This window comes from Halichoerus grypus, chromosome 3 (genome assembly GCF_964656455.1).
Source record: "Halichoerus grypus chromosome 3, mHalGry1.hap1.1, whole genome shotgun sequence".
Taxonomy (NCBI): Eukaryota; Metazoa; Chordata; class Mammalia; order Carnivora; family Phocidae; genus Halichoerus; species Halichoerus grypus.
The window spans coordinates 80985434-81005150 of record NC_135714.1 but is presented as its reverse complement, the minus strand read 5'-3'; the positions used below and the strand labels follow the sequence as shown (position 1 = coordinate 81005150).

Below are 19717 nucleotides of genomic sequence, written 5' to 3'. Positions count from 1 at the left end.
TCTAAAAAGCTTAAAGAATAAAATAATTAGGATTTTTAAAAGAGGAAGAAGATAAAGCAAAGAATACTTTAAATGAATCAATTATAAATAAAAACTAACTGTAGAATTAAAACATCCTATAGAATAAAACAACAAGTAAGACTAGGAAGAATTGAATTTCAAAAGAATACAATGAAAACTGTTTTAAATAAAGTATAAAAGCTATCAAGGTGACTGAAAATATGAGAAAGAAAATAAAACAGTAATAGAACATATTCTTAATAAATCACAAATAGAAAAAGAGCTGGTAGCATTGTTGCATCTTTATCAGAAGATTGGGGTTGGAGTACCCAGCCATCAAGGACAGTTTCTTAAGCTAGAGGACCTCTGCACTTGTAAAGAAGCTTGGGAACCAAGAAACATGAAACACGCACTAGGGCCAAGAGCAGGACATACTTAGATGGAAAGTTTTTTCTTCGCCTTCTGAAAGCCTTATGTCCCCAGACATGACTAGAGAGACATCAAGTTAACCCAATTGCCCTCACATTACCTAGCTCATGTGTGGACTTCAGTCTAAGAAGGATAGAGTGTCAATAAATATTCACATGCTTTGGTAAGGCCAACTGGCTAAATTTGGGGGTGGGGAGGGTGAGAGGGATGAAGATGGATTCCTTACACACTGCACTCAAAATTAATTTTCAGACAAATATATGACACATATAATGATATATATGATGGCAACATAAAAGATGAGTACACAGGACTTCCAAGGAAGATGGTAGAGTATGAGGACCCTACACTCACCTCCTCCCACAGATACACCTAGATAACACCCACATCAGTGTAAATAACCCAGAAAATGATCCAAAGATGCAGAACAGACTCTCCACACCTAAATATAAAGAGGTCACACCAAAAAGGGTAGGAAGGGCAGACACAATTGGAAGCTACACTGACCCCTAGAACTAGGAGAAAGGTACATCACGGGCACAGAGGGGAGAAGAGCAGATCTCACCCCAGGCATCCCAGGCACAGGGGACCTGCACTAGGAAGATGAATTCCTGTAATATTTGGCTTTGAAAACCAAAGGGATTAACTTCATGAATTCTTACAATCAGTGGGGCTTAATATCTGGAACTTTAAAAATTGGCAGGCTCAGCTCTGGGAGAGTGGGAAGGTAATAGGAAACTGAGTCCCTGTCTTTAAAGAGTCAGCACGACAAACAACTCCACTGAGATACAGCATAGAGGTAGCAGTTTGGAAAACACCTGGGGTATAAAGGAAGGAGATTTGTTTACTAATCTCAGAAAGTATGCTGGAAGTGTAGGGATCTTTGGGAGACTTCTCCAAGAAATAAGGAGCTGGCAGATGCCATTCCCTCCCACTCCTCCCCTCACCTGCCACCCAGCCTAGATACATAGACACCTGCAGAAAACAGCACAGCACAAACACTTTCCACCTAGCCTGCTAACAGTGCACCCTGCCCCTGTGCTTTTCTGTGGACCAGCCCCCTCCAACTCAGCCTCAGCAAGAGTTTTCCAAAGCAGCTACACATCCCCTCCCACAGCAGACCAGCCCAAACTTTGCAAACACCACATGCCCCACCCCTGAATTCTGCACACCTGCCCCCTGTAACCCACCCTAGGCAAGAGTTCGTCAAAGTGGCATCATAAATATGGCAGTGTGCAAATCAGCCTCAACAGGGGTCAACACCACCCCAAAGTGACTCCTGCCACAGGAAGAGGGAAAGAACACCACACTCACCAGTTTGTGCAGTGCGCTGGGGACAGACATCTTGGTCTGACTGCAGGCCCCACCCTCCAATGAATGTCACTCAGGGAACAATGCAGGGAGAGCACCCTGCAGTTCAGTGCTACTGCAGGTATAGCAAATGCCTAGTCTGACCCAACACAAGCACAAGGCCACCCCAGAATGGCCCACTAACAACACAGGGACCAACCCCTGCTCACAATGGGCAAAAAGAGCCATCGCAGATGACTGGACTAAAGGCAAACACAACTCAGCCACAATAGTAGGGTGCATGCAACACACATAGGAGACACTCTTGATGTGCCAGATTCTGGTGAAGAGGAGACATTGCACTGCAGGACACTACAGGACTTCTTCATAAGGCCACTACTTTCAAGAGCAGGGGACATACCTGTCTTTGTTAACACAGAGAATTAAATAAAATGAGGAAAGAGAGGAATATGTCCCAAGGAAAGAATAGGACAAAATCACAGCAAGAGAGCTAAACGGAGTGGAGAAAACTAATAAGCCTGTTAGAGAATTTAAAGCAATGGTCATAAAGATAGTCACTGGACTTGAGAAGAGTGGAGGACCCCAGTGAGACCCTCAACAAAGAGATAGAAAATATCAAAAAGAACCAATCAGGGGCGCCTGGGTGGCTCAGTCGGTTAGGTGGCTGCCTTCGGGTCAGCTCATGATCCCAGGGTCCTGGTATTGAGTCTCACATCAGGCTCCTTGCTCAGCAGGGAGCCTGCCTCTCCCTCTCCCTCTGCCTGCTGCTCCCCATTTGCGCTCTATCTCTCACTCGTAAATAAATAAAATCTTTAAAAAAAAGAACCAATCAGCAATGAAGAACTCAATAACCGAAATTTAAAATACACTAAAGAAAGCAGAAGAACAGATCAGTGACCTAGAGAACAAAGTAATGGAAAGCAATCAAGCTGAACAGGAGAAAGATAAAAGAATAATAAAAAATGTGAATAGATTAAGGGACTTCAACAACACCTTCAAGAATAAAAACATTTACATTACAGGGATCCCAGGAGGAGAAGAGAGGGGAAACAGGGCAGAACATTTATTTGAAGAAATAATAGCTGAAAACTTCCCAAATCTGAGGAAGGAAATAGATATCCAGATGCAGAAGGCATAGAGATCCCCCAACAAAATCAACCCAAAGATGTCCACACCAAGACACATAGTAATTAAAATGGCAAGAAGTAGAGATAAAGAGAGGATTTTAAAATCAGCAAGAGAAAAGACAGTTACAAACAAGGGAAACCCCAGAAGGCTATCATCAGATTTTTCAGCAGAAACTTGGAAGGACAGAAGAGAGAGGCACAAAATACTCATAGTGTTGAAAGACAAAAACCTGCAACCAAGAATACTCTATCCAGCAAGGCTGTCATTCAGAATAGGAGAGATAAAGAGCTTCTCCGACAAACAAAAACTAAAGGAGTTCATGACCACTAAACCAGTCCTACAAAATGTTAAAGTGAACTCTTTGAGTGGAAAGGAAAAACCACAAGGAAGAGTAAAAAAAAAGGTAGGAAACACAAAAGCAGTGAATATAAATAAGTATATCTGGAAAAATCAGTCAGGGGAATCACAGAATAAAAGGATGTAAGTATGACACCATATACCTAAAACATGGTGGGGGGAGAGTAAAGAATGGGTTCATATGTAAGCAAACATCAACTCAATATAGACTGCAGAAGATATTATATACAAACATAATGGTAACAAATCAAAAACTGGTAACAGATATGCAAAAAATAAAGAGAAAGGAATCCAAGTATATCACTAAAGAAAGCCAGCAAGCCATGAGAAGAGAGCAAGAGATGAAAGGATCAGAGAACTACAAAAACAACCACAAAGCAAGTAACAAAATGGCAATAAACACATACCTATCAATAATTACTTCAATATAAATGGAATAAATGCTCCAATCGAAAGATATAGGGTGACAGAATGGATAAAAAAGCAAGACCCATCTATATGCTGCCAACAAGAGACTCAGTTCAGACCTAAAGACACATGCAGACCAAAAGTGAGGGAATGGAGAAATTTGTCATGCAAATGGATGTCAAAAGAAGGCCAGGGTAGCAATACTTACATAGGATAAAATAGACTGTAACAAGAGACAAAGAAGAACACCACATAATCACAAAGGAGACAATCCAACAAGAAGATATAACAACTGTAAATATGTATGCACCAAACATGGGAGCACCCAAATACATAAAACTGTCAATAACAAACATAAAGGAACTAAATGATAAAAACACAATAAGAGTAGGGGTCTTTAACACCACACTTACATCAATGGACAGATCATCCCAACAGAAGATCAACAAGGAAAAAGTGGCTTTGAATTACACTTTGGGCCAGATGGATTTAACAGGTATATCAAGAATATTCCATCCTAAAATAGCAGAATACACATTAGTTTCAAGCACACATGGATCATTCTCCAGAACAGGTCACATATTAGGCCACAAAACAAGTCTCAAAAATACAAAAAGATCAAAGTCATATCACACATCTTTTCTGACACAGTGCTATGAAACTAGAAATCAATCACAAGAAAAAATCTGGAAAAACCACAAATATATAGAGGTTAAATAACTTGCTACTAAACAATGAATGGGTCAACCAGAAAATCAAAGAAGAAATAAAAAATTACATGGAAACAAATGAAAATGAAAACACAATGGTTGAAAATCTTTGGGATGCAGCAACAGTGGTTCTAAGAGGGAGGGTGGTAGCAATACAGGCCTACTGCAAGAAGCAAGAAAAATCTCAAACAATCTTATACGTTCATTAAAGTTAAATGTAAAACTTTACATTTACCCTGTTACATTTAACTTCATTAGTTTGGGCCAGTTATTGCAACACATTAACAGCTTTTTGAATTTTGACTTTGCTAATGTACTAATGTGATTCATGGATTTGATGTTATTAATTAAAACATTGAAATGACAGACAATTTAAGAGGTATATGTGCCGAAAGGTATGCACTAGAATGTTCAAAGTAGCATTATCCATGATATTTTCAATCTAGTAACAGCCCAGATGTCTATCAGTTGTAGAATGGACAAATTAATTATGGTATATTTACAGAACAGAGGACTATACAGGAATGAAAATAAGTGAACTACGCTAGAGCAATTACTTTGATGAATCTTGCAAACTGATGTTAAACAAAAGAAGCCAGACACAAAAGAATATATACTGTATTTTTATAAAGCTAAAAAACAGATGAAACTAATTTATGATATTAGGTATCAATATACTGATTATCTCTAGGTAGGAGTTAATGATTGAGAAAGTGTGTAAGGCAGGCCCTTGACATGCTGATGAAGTGTTTCACTTCTAGACCTGGATGATTCCATGAATGTGTTCACTTGGTGATAATTCATCAAGCTGCACAATCGGGGTTTGTGAATTTTTCTGTACGTATTTTACATGTCAATAAAAAGTTTATTTTATTTAAAAAAAAAAAACCCTAATCTTAAACATAAAGGAGTTAGAAAAAGAAACAAAACTCAAAACCAGCAGATGGAAGGAAATAATAAAGATTAGAGCAGAAATAAATGACAAAGAAATTTTAAAAAATATAGAATAGCTCAATGAAACCAGGAGCTGGTTCTTTGAAAAAATTGGCAAAATTGATAAACCTCTACCAGACTCTTCAAAAAGAAAAGGAAAACTCAAATAAAACAAGAAATGAAAGAGAAGAAATGACTGACACCACAGAAATACAAAAGATTGTAAGAGAATATTATGAAAAATCATATGCCAACAAATTGGACCACCTAGAAGAAATGAGTAAGTTCCTAGAAACATATAACCTACCAAAACTGAAACAGGAAGAAATAGAAAATTTGAAGAAACACATTGCCAGCAATGAAATTGAATCAGTAATCAAAAAAATGGCCAACAAAAAAGTCCAGGACCAGATGGCTTAACAGACGAATTCCACCAAACATTTTTTTTTAAGATTTATTTATTTATTTGAGAGAGACAACATGCAGTGGAGAGGGGCAGGGGGAGAGGGAGAGGGAGAGAGAGAAACTTAAGCGGATTCCCTGCTGAGCCTGGAGCCCGGAGCCCGATGTAGGGCTGGATCCCACAACCCTGAGATCACAACCTGAGTTGAAACCGAGTCAGATGCCCAAATTACTGCACCACCCAGGCACCCCTCTACCAAACATTTAAAGAAGAAGTAATACCTATTCTTCTCAAACTTTTCCAAAAAATAGAACAGGAAGAAAACTTGCTAATTCATTCTATGAGGCCAGCATTACCCTAATATCAAAACCACATAAAGACACTACACAAAAAAGAGAACTAACTATAGGCCAGTGTCTCTGATGAATATAAGTGCAAAATTCCACAACAAAATATTATCAAACAGAATCCAACAATACCTTAGAAAAATCATTCACCACAATCAAGTGGGATTTATTCCTGGGATGTGAAGGTGGTTCAATATTCACGAATCAATCAATGTGCTATATCACATCAATAACAGAAAGAATAAAAACCACATGATCATTTCAAGAGACACAGAAATAGATGTAGAAAAAGCATTTGACAAAGTATAACATCCATTCATGATTAAAAAAAAAAAACCTCAACACAGTAGGTTTAGAGAGAATAAATCTCAAAATAATAAAGGCCATATATGAAAAGCCCACAGCTAACATCATACTTAATGGGGAAAAACTGAGAGCTTTTCCCCTAAGGTCAGGAACAAGATAAGGATGACTACTATCACCACTTTAATTCTACATACAAATCCTTAATTGTTTTGAATACTTGATGAGGGTTTTTTTTTTTTTTTAAGTATTCTATACCTCCAGATCTGAGAAATATTCTATTTATTTCTTTATAATTTCCTTTTTGTTTCTTCTCTAATATTTCAATTAGTTGCCTGACATCCTTGTTGCTCCCCTTTATTTTTTTCCTGTCATAATTTCTGGGTTTTTTGGGGGGGGGTTTCCCTTTATTAGATGATTTTCAAGGATTTCCACCATCATCATCATTATTATTTTATAATTTTAGAAATCACGTTTTAACTTTACAAGAATGCTTTCTTCTTTGTTCCCTTTTCACAGCATCCTCTTTTTTCATAAAATTAATACCTGTATCCTCTCTAAGCACATACATTAGATTTTTAAAAACTCAGTCTTCTTCTATTTGCTATACTTTTCGTGTGTGTGTGTGGATTGTTGTTCCTCATAATTGGTGCTCCTAGGTGTGTATTTTTTAAAGATTTTTATTTATTTAATTCCAGTATAGTTAACATATAGTGTTATATTAGTTTCAGGTGTACAATATAGTGATGCAACAATTCTATACATTACTCAGTGCTCATCAAGATAAGTGTACTCTTAATCCCCTTCAACTAATTCACATCCCCCCCACCTCCCCTTTGGCAACCAACAGTTTGTTTTCTATAGTTAAGAATCTGTTTCTTGGTTTGTCTTTTTTCTTTGTTCATTTGTTTTGTTTTTTAAATTCCACATATGAGTTAAATCATATGGTATTTGTCTTTCTGTGACTGGCTTATTTTATTAGCATAATACCCTCTAGATCCATGCATATTGTTGTAAATGGCAAGATTTCATTCTTTTTAATACCTGCATAATATTCCATTGTTATATATATGCTGCTAGTTATGTATTTTATGTTGGTGCATTCTGATTCAAGAATGAATGACTAGGCTGATTATAGGTAGATGTTTTTCTTTACTGTTGTGTAGTTTGATATGCTTCCCTATTAGCTTTTCTCATGACAGAAAGGCTGACCAGAGTTCTATGTAAATGTGTGTGTGCATGTGTATGTGCATTGCTTTAATATCCATCTCCAAGGAGGGACCTCTTGCAAAGCTCCAAGTCTAACTTCAGAGGAGAACCAGGTGGTTTTGTACCTCCCAATATAGTAAGGGGAGAAAATAGAAATAAGGGCTTGTAGATAGGCATTTGGCATTATTGTTATATCATTGATTTTCTAATACTATGAAGTTATTCTGAGGTTTATTCTACCTAATATGATGGCTAATTTGAAGCTTAGCTCTACCCATGTTCTTCACAGTGTGAGATCAAGAGAAGCCAGCTAGAGAAGGGACAATCCCCAATCTCAAGGAAGGTCTCTGAGAGAGGAGAGGTAGTTCACTGGAGAGACTTCTACAAATTGTTTCAAATCTATACTCACCGAGAATGGTGAACTTAAGAAGATGAGATACCCCTTGACACCAAAAGCAAGATCTTTCCCTTCAGAAGTCTCGGAGCACTGAAAGATGGCTGAGGCCAGGCTTCTCTCTTTCATCTACTCACTAGCAGAGAAGGAAGCTTTTTTGGATAGTTGGAGTGCTTAAAATGCACCTTAAATACACATTGGAATCTCAAGGTGGTTTACATAAGAAATGTATGTGGTTATGAGAATGTTATTGAAAGGAATAGATTTATTTATATATGAATACTTTTTTTCTGTATTTCCAAACTCTTTTTATTTTCTAGAGATGTAGTGACTTGAAGTGATTGCTCATGATTTCCCACCCCACATTCTAAAGACTATTTGCATCTTGATTGGCTCAGAACATAGAAGTCCTTCTGTGGTGTTATCAGCTGGATCCAGAGTGAAATTTCAGAAAATCTGTCAGTGGATGTTACAAGGTCAATATTTTGATAATCTTAAATTTCTGATTGTTGGTATGCTTTCTAAGTTCTAGCCCGATCTCAAACAATTGAAATCATTTGTATTTAAATACTTCAAGGAAGCAAGTCAAACCAATTTCAAATTTTTTTGTTTTTGGGTTGTTTTTGTTTTTGTTTGGCTGGGTGTAAATTTTACATATACCATTTGAATTTTCAATAATACAGCTGATTTATATTTGCACTGTACTTGTCACATACAGCCCAGAATAAATACACTGAAAGTAATCTGACGCCGAAAATCTATACAAATAAACAGTATAGCAGGGTCAAACCACTTATGCCTGGAAAAGGGTAGATTACACACAGTTTTGAAACACCACATGACTAATTTTCTTTTTTAAATCATCTTATTTTATGTTTCATGATGATAAGCACATTCTTTAATCCCCATCACCTATTTCACTCATCCCCCAACCCACCTCCCCTCTGGTAACCATCAGTTTGTTCTCTATAGTTAAGAGTCTATTTCTGGGTTTGTCTCTCTTTTTTCCTTTGATAATTTGTTTTGTTTCTTAAATTCCACATATTAGTGAAATCATATGGTTTTATCTTTCTCTGACTGATGTATTTCACTTAGCACTATACTCTCTAGCTCTATCCATTTTGTGCAAATGGTTAGATTTCATTCTTTTTTACAACAGTTTTTAGCCATTCTGACAGGTGTGAGGTGATATTTCATTATAGTTTTTATTTGTATTTCCCTGATGATGAGTGATGCTGAGCATCTTTTCATGTGTCTGTTGTCCATCTGTATGTCTTCTTTGGAGAAAATATTCCAAAACATACAAGAGGAAGGAAAACTTCTAACTTCATTCTATGAGGCCGGTATTACCCTGGTACCAAAACCAGACAAAGATATCATAAAAAAGAGGCCAGAGCTAGAACAAACAATCTTAAAATTTGTATGGAACCACAAAAGACCCCAAATAGCCAAAGCAATCTTGAAAAAGAGAAGCAAAGCTGGAGCCATCACAGTTCTGGACTTCAAGCTATATTACAATGTTGCAATGATCAAAACAGTATAGGTACTGGCACAAAAACAGACATATGGATCAATGGAACAGAATAGAAAATCAAGAAATAAACCCACAATTATATGGTCAATTGATCTCTGACAAAGAAGGAAAGAATATCCAATGGGAAAAATCTCTTCAACAAATGGTGTTGGAAAACTGGACAACAACATGCAAAAGAATGAAACTGGACCACTTTCTTACAAAATACACAAAAATAAATCCAATATGGATTAAAGACCTAAATGTGAGACCTGAAACCATAAAAATCTTAGAGGAGAACACAGGCAGTAAATTCTTTGACATAGGCCATAACAACTTCTTTCTAGATAGTCTCCTGAGGCAAGGAAAACAAAAGCAAAAATAAACTATTGAGACTATATCAAAATAAAAAGCTTCTGCACAGTGAAGGAAACAATCAACAAAAACTCAAAGGCAACCTACAGAATGGGAGAAGATATTTGCAAATGACATACCCAATAAAGGGTTAGTATCCAAAATATAGGTATATAGTTATATACATATGTCAAAATGTTACTCTTCCCTTCAGATATTAACTAGCAAGGTGAGCAGCAACCCATACAAAAATTAAAATTTTGACTAAAAATAGAAAAGTAGCCAAATTGCAATTGGTTACTTTTATCCATATCTTAATTAATAGGTAAAATGTTGAGACTAATGATGTCACACACACCAAGAGAAACTGAAAATTTTTATTACTCATATAATGAGGTTTCCTGGCAGACTCTCAACCATGTCCAAAAATAACACAAGAGAGAAGGTTGAGCTGATTATCTTCGGCTTTTATCGTGGCTAGAGGGTGAGGCTAGGGTAAAAGTTCCATAGGGCTTCTGTTTGTTTAATCTAGTTGAATTTGAATGTAAGTCATTATGGAATCCTACATGGCCAGCAAGCCTGAGCCTGGTAAAAGAGGTAAAAATTCTACTGACTGCCTTCTTCAAGAGCCTAATATTGTGTATTTTAAGAAGAGAAATCAGTGATTTGGTTTCTATCAATAATGTCTGTAAATCTGGGTGATAGGCAATGTCTGGATAAGTCCTTCATTATGGCTTTAACGTGTACATATCCATTTGTGGCCTTGATTTATATTTTTGCACATCTGTGAAGCAGGAAATTCTCACAGTTCTTTTCCTCAGAGGGAGCAATCTTGGATATGGAATTGTTGCTGCCATTAGTTGGGCCAGATGGCCATATCATTGACAACAGTGTGCAAATCTGTATGAAAGTGCATATGGAGACAACTGTGCCCAGGACATCCTCTATTACAAAGATGACTACCTGAAGTTTGGCCAATTGTGCTGACCCTTGAGTCCCACCCTTTACCAGGGATGTTTATGGTAAGAAATGAAAATTGACAACTCTCCTTGGAGCTCCATATGTGTGATGGTGGTACAGCCATCTGTAAAATAAACAAACTCCTTTTGCTGTTCATTCAGTTGATCTCAAGAGGCTCCCCATGTAGCCAAGGGATCCAGGAAATGGGTGACTTCCTCCAGCACTATGGCATTTGGCAAGGGACTAAGGATAGAAGGCCACCCTCTCTTGCAGGAGGCATATGTCAGAAGGTCCAGATCTGGCCCTATCCTGTAGAATCCTTATTTTCATTTTAGCAAGGAGGATTTAGAGGTCATGTCATGCTTGTAGGGTACTGCTTCCATAACACAGGGTTAATAGGCAATTGGGTATGGAAGGTCAAAGACTCAGGGCCTGTAAAAAATTTCTGTACCAAAAGACCCTAGTATGTGGCCAGCAGTTGTCACTCAAATGGCATATAGTGTGGGATTTAAGAGGGCAGTCTCTTATATCAGAAGACACTATTAGGTAAACCATTATGGTATTTTGAGTGGCCTGAAGCTTGAAGCTGGTAAGGGAGGTGGACAATTTATGGCCATCAGAGGCAGTCCAGAGACCCCAGGAGGCAAGAAGGGAGGTTGTTAAGGCCTCTACAAAAGGAGTCTTGGTGGGCATTGATGGAAATGCCTTTTATACTGCAATTTAAAGAGATTCTAGAGCTTTGCTATAGAGGGTCCTATTCAAAGGGGGCTGATTTGTCAAGTAACAGTATAAACTGGCCTAAACAAAACTTGAGGAATATATTGCCTCTAAAATCCAAAACAGCCTAGGGGCACCTGGGTGGCTCATTCGTTAAGCGTCTACCTTCAGCTCAGGTCATGATCCCAGGGTCCCGGGATCGAGCCCCGCATCGGGCTCCCTGCTCAGCTGGAAGCCTGCTTCTCCCTCTCCCCCACTTGTGTTCCCTCTCTCGCTGTGTCTCTGTCAGATAAATAAATAAAATCTTAAAAAAAATAAAAAAATAAAAATAAAATAAAATAAAATAAAATAAAATCCAAAACAGCCTAAAAGATGTTCAGCTTATTTTAACATTATGGGTGCTGAGAGTGTCAGTAACTCTTTCTTGACAGTATGAGAGATGGAGAGGCCCTTGACTGATCAAATAATACCCCAAAATGTTACTGAAGTGGTGAAGTCTGTTACTAAGCATGGGGCAATGACCCATTCTTTTTTGTGTGCAAATTGGTGAATATTTGTATATTCTTTTTTTTTTTTTAATATTTTTTAAAGATTTTTATTTGTTTATTTGACAGAGAGAGAGACAGCAAGAGAGGGAACACAAGCAGGGGGAGTGGGAGAGGGAGAAGCAGGCTTCCCGCCGAGCAGGGAGCCCGATGCGGGACTCGATCCCAGGACCCTGGGACCATGACCTGAGCCGAAGGCAGACGCTTAACGACTGAGCCACCCAGGCGCCCCGTTTATTTGTATATTCTTAATGAGTGTCTCAAATGAATCTCAGAGAAGAATGTCATCAATGTAATATCATACCCATGTTCCTAGAGAAGGGTGGATGCAGGTAAGAATTTGCCTGCAGGGATTGTGTGCAATGGCCAGGGCTATTAAAGCATCACATGAATAGATAGCTCCAGGTTAATAAAGGGATACTGTGTCCCTTCAAAGGTGAAGGTAAACCACAACTAAAAGCCTTTTGAAATAGGCAGGGAACAAAATGCATTAGTCAAATCTATAAGACCAAAATATTTTCCAGTTACTAATTGCATGTAGTCTTTAATTTCAATGATATTGGTACAGAGGCCTTAATGGGTATGCCCATAGCATTCAAACTGTGGTAATCCACTATGAAAAGCCATTCATTCTTGCCAGGTTTGAGAGTAGGCCAAATGGGACAGTTAAATGTAGAAACAGCGGGAATAATCATCCTTTCTCTACATAGGTCTTTTATAATGGGTTTCAATCTTTAAAAGCCCTATTCTAATTTATATTGTGCCATATTAAGTATTTCAAGTAGGGGGAAAAGGTTATTTTGTCAGGGCAATTATAAGTACCAAAGATTTAATTTAATTTAATTTAATTTAATTTAATTTATTACTTGCTAGGCCAGAGTGTCCATGCCCAATATCTCCATGCCCAGGAGATATTTTAGAACAAGGAGCTTTATAACCATGGGAAATTTACACAAGGCAATAGTTCTGATTGTTAAAGTGAAAAATACTTAACTTTCCTCTGTTTTATATTTGGCAAATTCCCTAAGAGCATAGGGTGTGCTTTATTTCAATTTAGTGAGATGCCCATGAATAGGGAACCTTTAAATTCAGTAGAATCCACAGGTATAACTATACTTTGAGCCCTAGTATTAAGTCCAGAAAAGTTTGCCATCTGGTGCATCTCAGGAGATGTTAATTTAGAATCTACATTATATGGGTACAAAAACTTTCTGGTGTTGTTTTCTGTTGTATAATCTTTTTATTAATTTTGGATTTCTAATCAGGTCAAATTGTGGATGTCTTTTTTTGGTGGTAATTGACTATACTTTGAAGGAGTTCTCTCTACTCTGTTTATATTTATAGGTTTCTTCCTCCAGAGCCTCAAATCTGTATTATTTGGGTTAGGGGCCTCGCTCATTACAATGGCTGCTCTGTAGGGTTTAAAGACCCCCTGACTTAAGTTAAGTTTGAATTAACACCTTGGCCAAGCCATGGGTATTCTGCCCTATCACCTGAGAAACGGGATCTTTGTTGATGCCAGAGGCATAGGCAGCAACAGCGGCACAGCATTACATAGGGTCCTAGTGAGCAATCTGTTTTAGGAGTGTGGACCTCACATACCACATGGGGACTATTCTTCCTCCACACAAGCAACCACCCAAATAACCAGTACATTGAAGAGAGTATCAGTCTTTCTCCTGAGTTCTCTATAGAATGGCACCAACACCTGGCTGAGATACACAGTCATCATCACAGAATAAGAATCATTTCCCTGATCCTAGCATCAGCCACAGCTTACCCTGGAATCGAAATGCATGATGCAATCTGAGGTATACAGGTAGGTCTGGGCCAAGATGCACAATTCAGGGCCAAGTTAAGGAGGACTCCAAATCTATATCCTTTCCCCAAATGGAAGTTATCAAAGCTTCTGACTTAGGACAGTTAAATCTGTAACAGAGACTCCACAGGACTCAGCAAATGCAACACTAGGCAATAGCTCAAAGTATAAGCTTGCCAGCATAGCTCAAAAAGCATGCTAGCCAGCCAGCAGAAGCTCAAAGTACGCACTCACCAGCTAGCAGCGGAGCAGATGAGCAAGCCAAAGCAAGAAAAGATACGCCAGTGGTGGTGGTGAGGAACTGCTGTTGTCACACACCCTGTTGAGATTGGACGGACTTGTCACTCAAAATCCAATCAAATGTGGACCAATGATGTCATGTGTATACCAAGAAGGTATGAAAAGATTTATTATTAACATAATGAGGGGTGCCTGGGTGGCTCAGTGGGTTAAGCATCTGCCTTTGGCTCAGGTCATGATCCCAGGGTCCTGGAATCGAGGCCCGCATCAGGCTCCCTGCTCAGTGGGGAGTCTGCTTCTCCCTCTCCCTCTGCCCCTCCCCACTGCTTATACTCTCTCTCTCTCACGCTCTCTCTCTCACAAATAAATAATATATATATCTATATATATATTTAAGATTTTATTTATTTATTTGAGAGAGTGAGAATGAGAGAGAGAGAGAGAGAGAGCACATGAGAGGGGGGAGGGTCAGAGGGAGAAGCAGACTCCCCGCTGAGCAGGGAGCCCGATGCGGGACTCGATCTTGGGACTCCAGGATCATGACCTGAGCCGAAGGCAGTCGCTTAACCAACTGAGCCACCCAGGCACCCCTAAAATATATTTTTTAAAAAACAACATAATGAGGCTTCCTGGGGAGAACAGGCATGCTTTCAAGCAGGATCAAAAATGGCTTGAGAGAACAGGGTGGGATGACTGATTTTGCTCTTTACTGGGATTAAGGGGTGGGTCAAGATAAGGGCAGACCAGGGCATGTGGTCTGAACGTTCCCCCATCACCAAAGGAGACAGTGTGCAGCATTTCTGATGATATGTGGGGCAAGAAGGGAAAATAGATGGGTAAGGGCTTAAGCAGTCAGCAGCCAAACATGAAAAATGGAATCAGACTCTCTTACTAGGATTAAAAGCAGAACGTCTAGAGGGGAGTGTAGTGTCAGCATTTGTTGGGGTGGCAACTGGAGGCCTTCCATCTACTATGCTCCCCATAGCAGGTTTTCTTAAGGAGATCTGAGAATTCACCTCCATGACCACCATAGTCTGCCCCTTGCACCACATCCATTTCTCCTTGCATGATCAGAAGCAGCTCCTCCATGGTTCCCATGTCTTTTTCCTGAGGAGAAATTAAGAAAAGAGATGATAATTGGATGACCAGATGCTCTACTGCTGCAGTTCATCTCAGGGCTGCAACTGCCACTCACTGTCTCCCTCTTCTCCATCCATTCTAAATGTCCTTCTCCCTTAGCTCTCACCTTAGCAAGTCTTAGTGAGTTACTTGGTAGTGGAACCCATCATTTTCCATGAGGGATCTGAGCACTTGGAAATCACAGTATTCCTGAGCGATGGTTGCTGCAATGTCCGTCACAGTTCCAATTGTATGATAGAATATTAGGAGATACCCAAGTGGATCACATGGGTTCCACACATACTCCTTCTTGCCTGCATTGTGTAACTGGCAATACCTGGGTTGATAAAACAGAGGGAAGTGGGCATAAATTACCAGAGCCTCAGGCCTGACTGTGTAAAATATCAATACAGATCCCATGCAAAGATTTCAAGCCAGTTTATTGTCTCTGGAGGCTCTAAAAAGCAATTTTTCCCAGGGCCCACATCACCCTCAGCAACCTTGAGCAAAACAAATCAAGAGAGACAACACAAACACATAGGATTAAGAGTAAGAAAAGGACTAACCAAAGACAGACATTTTCTTTTCATTACAAGAAAATGCCAAGTAGATTTTTATGGACATATGTTTGTAATTCTTGATAAATAAATGATTTTCTGAGAAAACATAAATTATTTAAAGTTGACTCAAGAAATGGAAAACTAAAGTAACCAATTATCAAGGGAAAACTTTCTGCCTAGAATGTTTTCCTCCCAGAACTCTGCAAAGCTGCTTCCTTCTGGTCAGTCAGGTCTCAGTTTAATTATCAGCTCTTCAAAGAAGGCTTTCCTGACACCCTATCAAATACTTCACCCTCAAGTGCCTACCTCAATACCCGGTTTCACAGCACTTACCTCTATAAGAAATTATGGATTTATGTATGTTTAACTTGTTCAGTGCCTCCCCCCTCTGCCCTCCCTCTCCACTAGAATGAATCCTTCTTGTTATCAAGGATCTTATTCATCAAGCTCACCATAGATTACCAGTGCCTTAGCAGAGGATTAGGCACAGAGTAGATGCAAAAGAAAATATGTGTGGAATGAACGAAGACCAAAGGAGATAAAAATAAAACAACTTCCAGAAAATTCTTTCAAATAGTCTTTTATTGCAAAGGAAGACAAATCTTTAGAGATGGAAACATCTCTCCTGGAAAAATTCTTTTGAGGATTAGAACAATTTGGCTGCAGATGAGGATTAATATATGGGGAGATGACCATGGATCTCAAAATTCTGCTACATCCCCATTAAAGGAAAAATTAAAAGCAGGCTTGAAAAGTCACAGAAATGTTACTGGCTTATGCAATCAAGAATTCATGTAGGAGATGGAGTAGTAGGGGGAACCTGAGCTTGCCTCATCCCTCAAACACAGCTAGATCAACATCCAACTATTTTGAACAACTAGGAATATGACCTGAGGATTAAGAAAACAATCTGCACAGTTGGAGGGAGACATTGTGGCAGATGTGAGGTTTGGAGCCATGAATTGGGGGAGAGGAAAGCAGTGGGACCAGGAAGGGGAGGGAACCCTTTCACAGAGCAAAGTCAGGGAGAGGGAGAGAGAGAGAGAGCAGAACAGAGTGAGCATAGTGGGTAGGTATTACACAATAAACCCCAGTGAGGAGCTCCCCTAGGTCACACAGAGCGTACTGTGTGGGGAACTGGTCAGGGGAACTGCTGACCACCGATGTTCAAGAGGCCCTCTTAGAAGGGCAAATGATCTCCTGTGCCCTGGGCTTTTGTCAGTTTCCTGCCCTTAACCTGTCTGTGCCTCCTTCTCGGAGTATATTTGGAAGAGCGTATTTTGCCTCTCCAAGGACAAAAGGCCAGCCAGGAGCCAGTGAGTGGTGCTCAACAGCAGGGTCAGAGGTGTGTGCAGAGGGCAGAAAACCTCTTAACTTTTCGCTGTGAGCCACAATAGGCTTAAACCACCGTGTGCACACTGAGCAGCTGCTTTTCTGCAACAGAACTGAGCAGAGAGCAGAGACACAGGCAGACCGCAGATAACCTGGCTGTTTTTCACTGTCTGCCGCAATAGGCTCAAGCCTCTGTGACTGCTTTTCTGGGACAGAACAGGGTAGGGGACTGAGTCACCCACAGATGGCAGATAACCTGGTTCCAGTTTCCACTGAGCCTCACAATAAATTCTAGCCTCTGTGTGAACTGTGTGACTGCTTTTCTGGAACACGACAGTGCTGGGTACACTGCAAGGTTCTCCTCTGGGGGAGGGGAATGGGCCAACAGGTGGGCCTTGCCAGGCCCTATAAACTTGGAGTTTTGAATCCCAGCCACCCGCCAGAGATAAAACACATGGCACTGGCCAAACCAACGAATGGCATAGGCACAGACAGGTTAAGGGCAGGAAACTGACAAAAGCCCAGGGCACAGGAGATCATTTGCCCTTCTAAGAGGGCCTCTTGAACATCGGTGGTCAGGAGTTCCCCTCCCTGGGGATGAAAGGATGAGGGGATGCCATATTCCTCCTCCACCACCTCTCCCTCCTCCCACCCACCAGCACAGTCAGACATCAGAGAGAAATACAGCACCTCCAGTGGAGGCTGGAGTCCACTACACTAGATCCTGCCCCCCTGCACCTGTCAGGGGCATCTTTACAAAGGCACCTCTGTTTGTGAACCTGCCCAGCAGGCCTCTCCCTCAGAAGAGCAACAAAGGCCTCTGCATCTACCAAGTCTACTGATTAAAGAATACTCCAAAAAAACATTAGCTTCTGGTGGAAATAGGATCAGGCTTGCTTCTCTTTTTTTTCCTTGATTTTTAAAATTTTTAACTTCTTTATTTTTTTATTTCTTATTTCTTATTTTTCTTTTATTTTCTTCCTCTTTATCTTTTTTTTTTTTTTGGTATCAGGCTTATAATCATTCATTTGTTGGTTTGTTTCCTTCTATTATTTTTCAAATCAGGCTTTTTTTTCCCCCTGTTTCCTTCCTTTTTTTTTTTTTTTTTCTTCTTTCTTTCTTATTCTTTGGAATCAGGCTTATAGTTTTTTGTTTGTCTGTTTGCATTTTTATTCCTTTAACTTTTCTCTTATATTGGATCAGGACTTTTTGTTGTTTTTCTCGTCTGAGCTTATCTTAACAAACAAACCAAAGCACACCTAGTTAAAGGTGAAAAACACTCCCCACTACAAGGAAGGAGGAACTCTGTAGGGGAAGGACCGGGGGAAAGAGCAGACAAAATGCAACAACACAGTGTACACAGCATACACCAGAAACACTTCCTGAAGTTTTTGTTGTGGTGGTTGTTGTTATTATTGTTGTTGTTGTTGTTTTTCTTTTTCTTCCTTCCTTTCTTTTCTGGACCAAATGATGAGACAGAGACATTTACTCCAAAAGAAAGAACAGGAGGTAGTACTCACAGGAAGGAAGTTAATCAATACACTTATTAATAAGATGTCTGAACTAGAATTTAACACAAAGATTATAGAGATACTAGATGGGCTTGAAAAAGCATAGAAGACACTACAGAATCCCTTACAATAGAGATAAAGGAACTAAAACCTAGTCAGGCCAAAATTAAAAATACTATTACCGAGATGGGGTCCCAAGTAGAGGCATAAAAACAAGGATGAATGAACCAGAAGAGCAAATCAGTGGTATAGAAGATAAAATTATGCAAAATATGGAAGCTGAAAAGAGGGGGAAAGAAACCTGTTAGATCATGAAGGTAGACTTAGGGAACTCAGCAATTCTATAAAGCAAAATAACATCTGTTATTTCAGGAGTCCCAAAAAGATGAGGAGCAGGAAAAAGGGGCAGAGGGCTTATTTGAACAAATTATAGCTGAGAACTTCCCTAATTTGGGGAACTAAACAGGGATTCAAGTCCAAGAAGCACAGGGATTCCCCACCTCAAAATCAACAAAAATAGGTCAACACCTCAACATATTATAGTGAAGCTTGTATATTACAATGATAAAGAGAAAATCCTGAAAGCAGCTCTGGACAAGAGGTCCTTAACCTACAAGGGTAGACACATAAGACCTGTCCACAGAGGCGGGGCAGGCCAGAAAGGACTGGCATGATATATTCAAGGTGTTAAATGGGAAAAATATGAAGCCAAGAATACTTGATCCAGCAAGGCTGTCATTCAAAATAGAAGGAGAGATAAAGAGTTTCCAAGACAAACAAAAACTAAAGGAATTTGTGAACACTAAACCAGCACTGCAATAAATATTAAAGGATGATCCTTTGAGCAGAGAAAGAGCCCAAAATTAACAAAGGCCAGAAAGAAACAGAGACAATCTAAAGGAACAGCAACTTTACAAGTAGCACAATGGCACTAAATTCATATCTTTCAATAATTACTCTGAATGTAAATGGACTAAATGCTCCAATCAAAAGACATAGGGTATCAGAATGGATTAAAAAAATAAGACCCATTGATTTGCTGCTTAAAAGAGACTCATTTTAGACCCAAAAACACCTCTAGATTGAAAGTAAGGGGGTAGAGAACCATTTATCAT

The 19717-nt window shown here is 39.4% G+C and overlaps 1 protein-coding gene across 1 annotated transcript in view; it reads right to left on the bottom strand.

The window, feature by feature from the left end:
- The window catches only part of C3H4orf17 (chromosome 3 C4orf17 homolog), a 334730-nt gene that overhangs the window by 210458 nt on the left and 104555 nt on the right, over nucleotides 1–19717 (bottom strand). Inside the window, exon 3 of the mRNA XM_078068238.1 lies at nucleotides 14973–15187. The gene's annotated coding sequence lies outside the window, so the exon portion shown is untranslated. The remainder of the gene's footprint in view (nucleotides 1–14972; nucleotides 15188–19717) is intronic.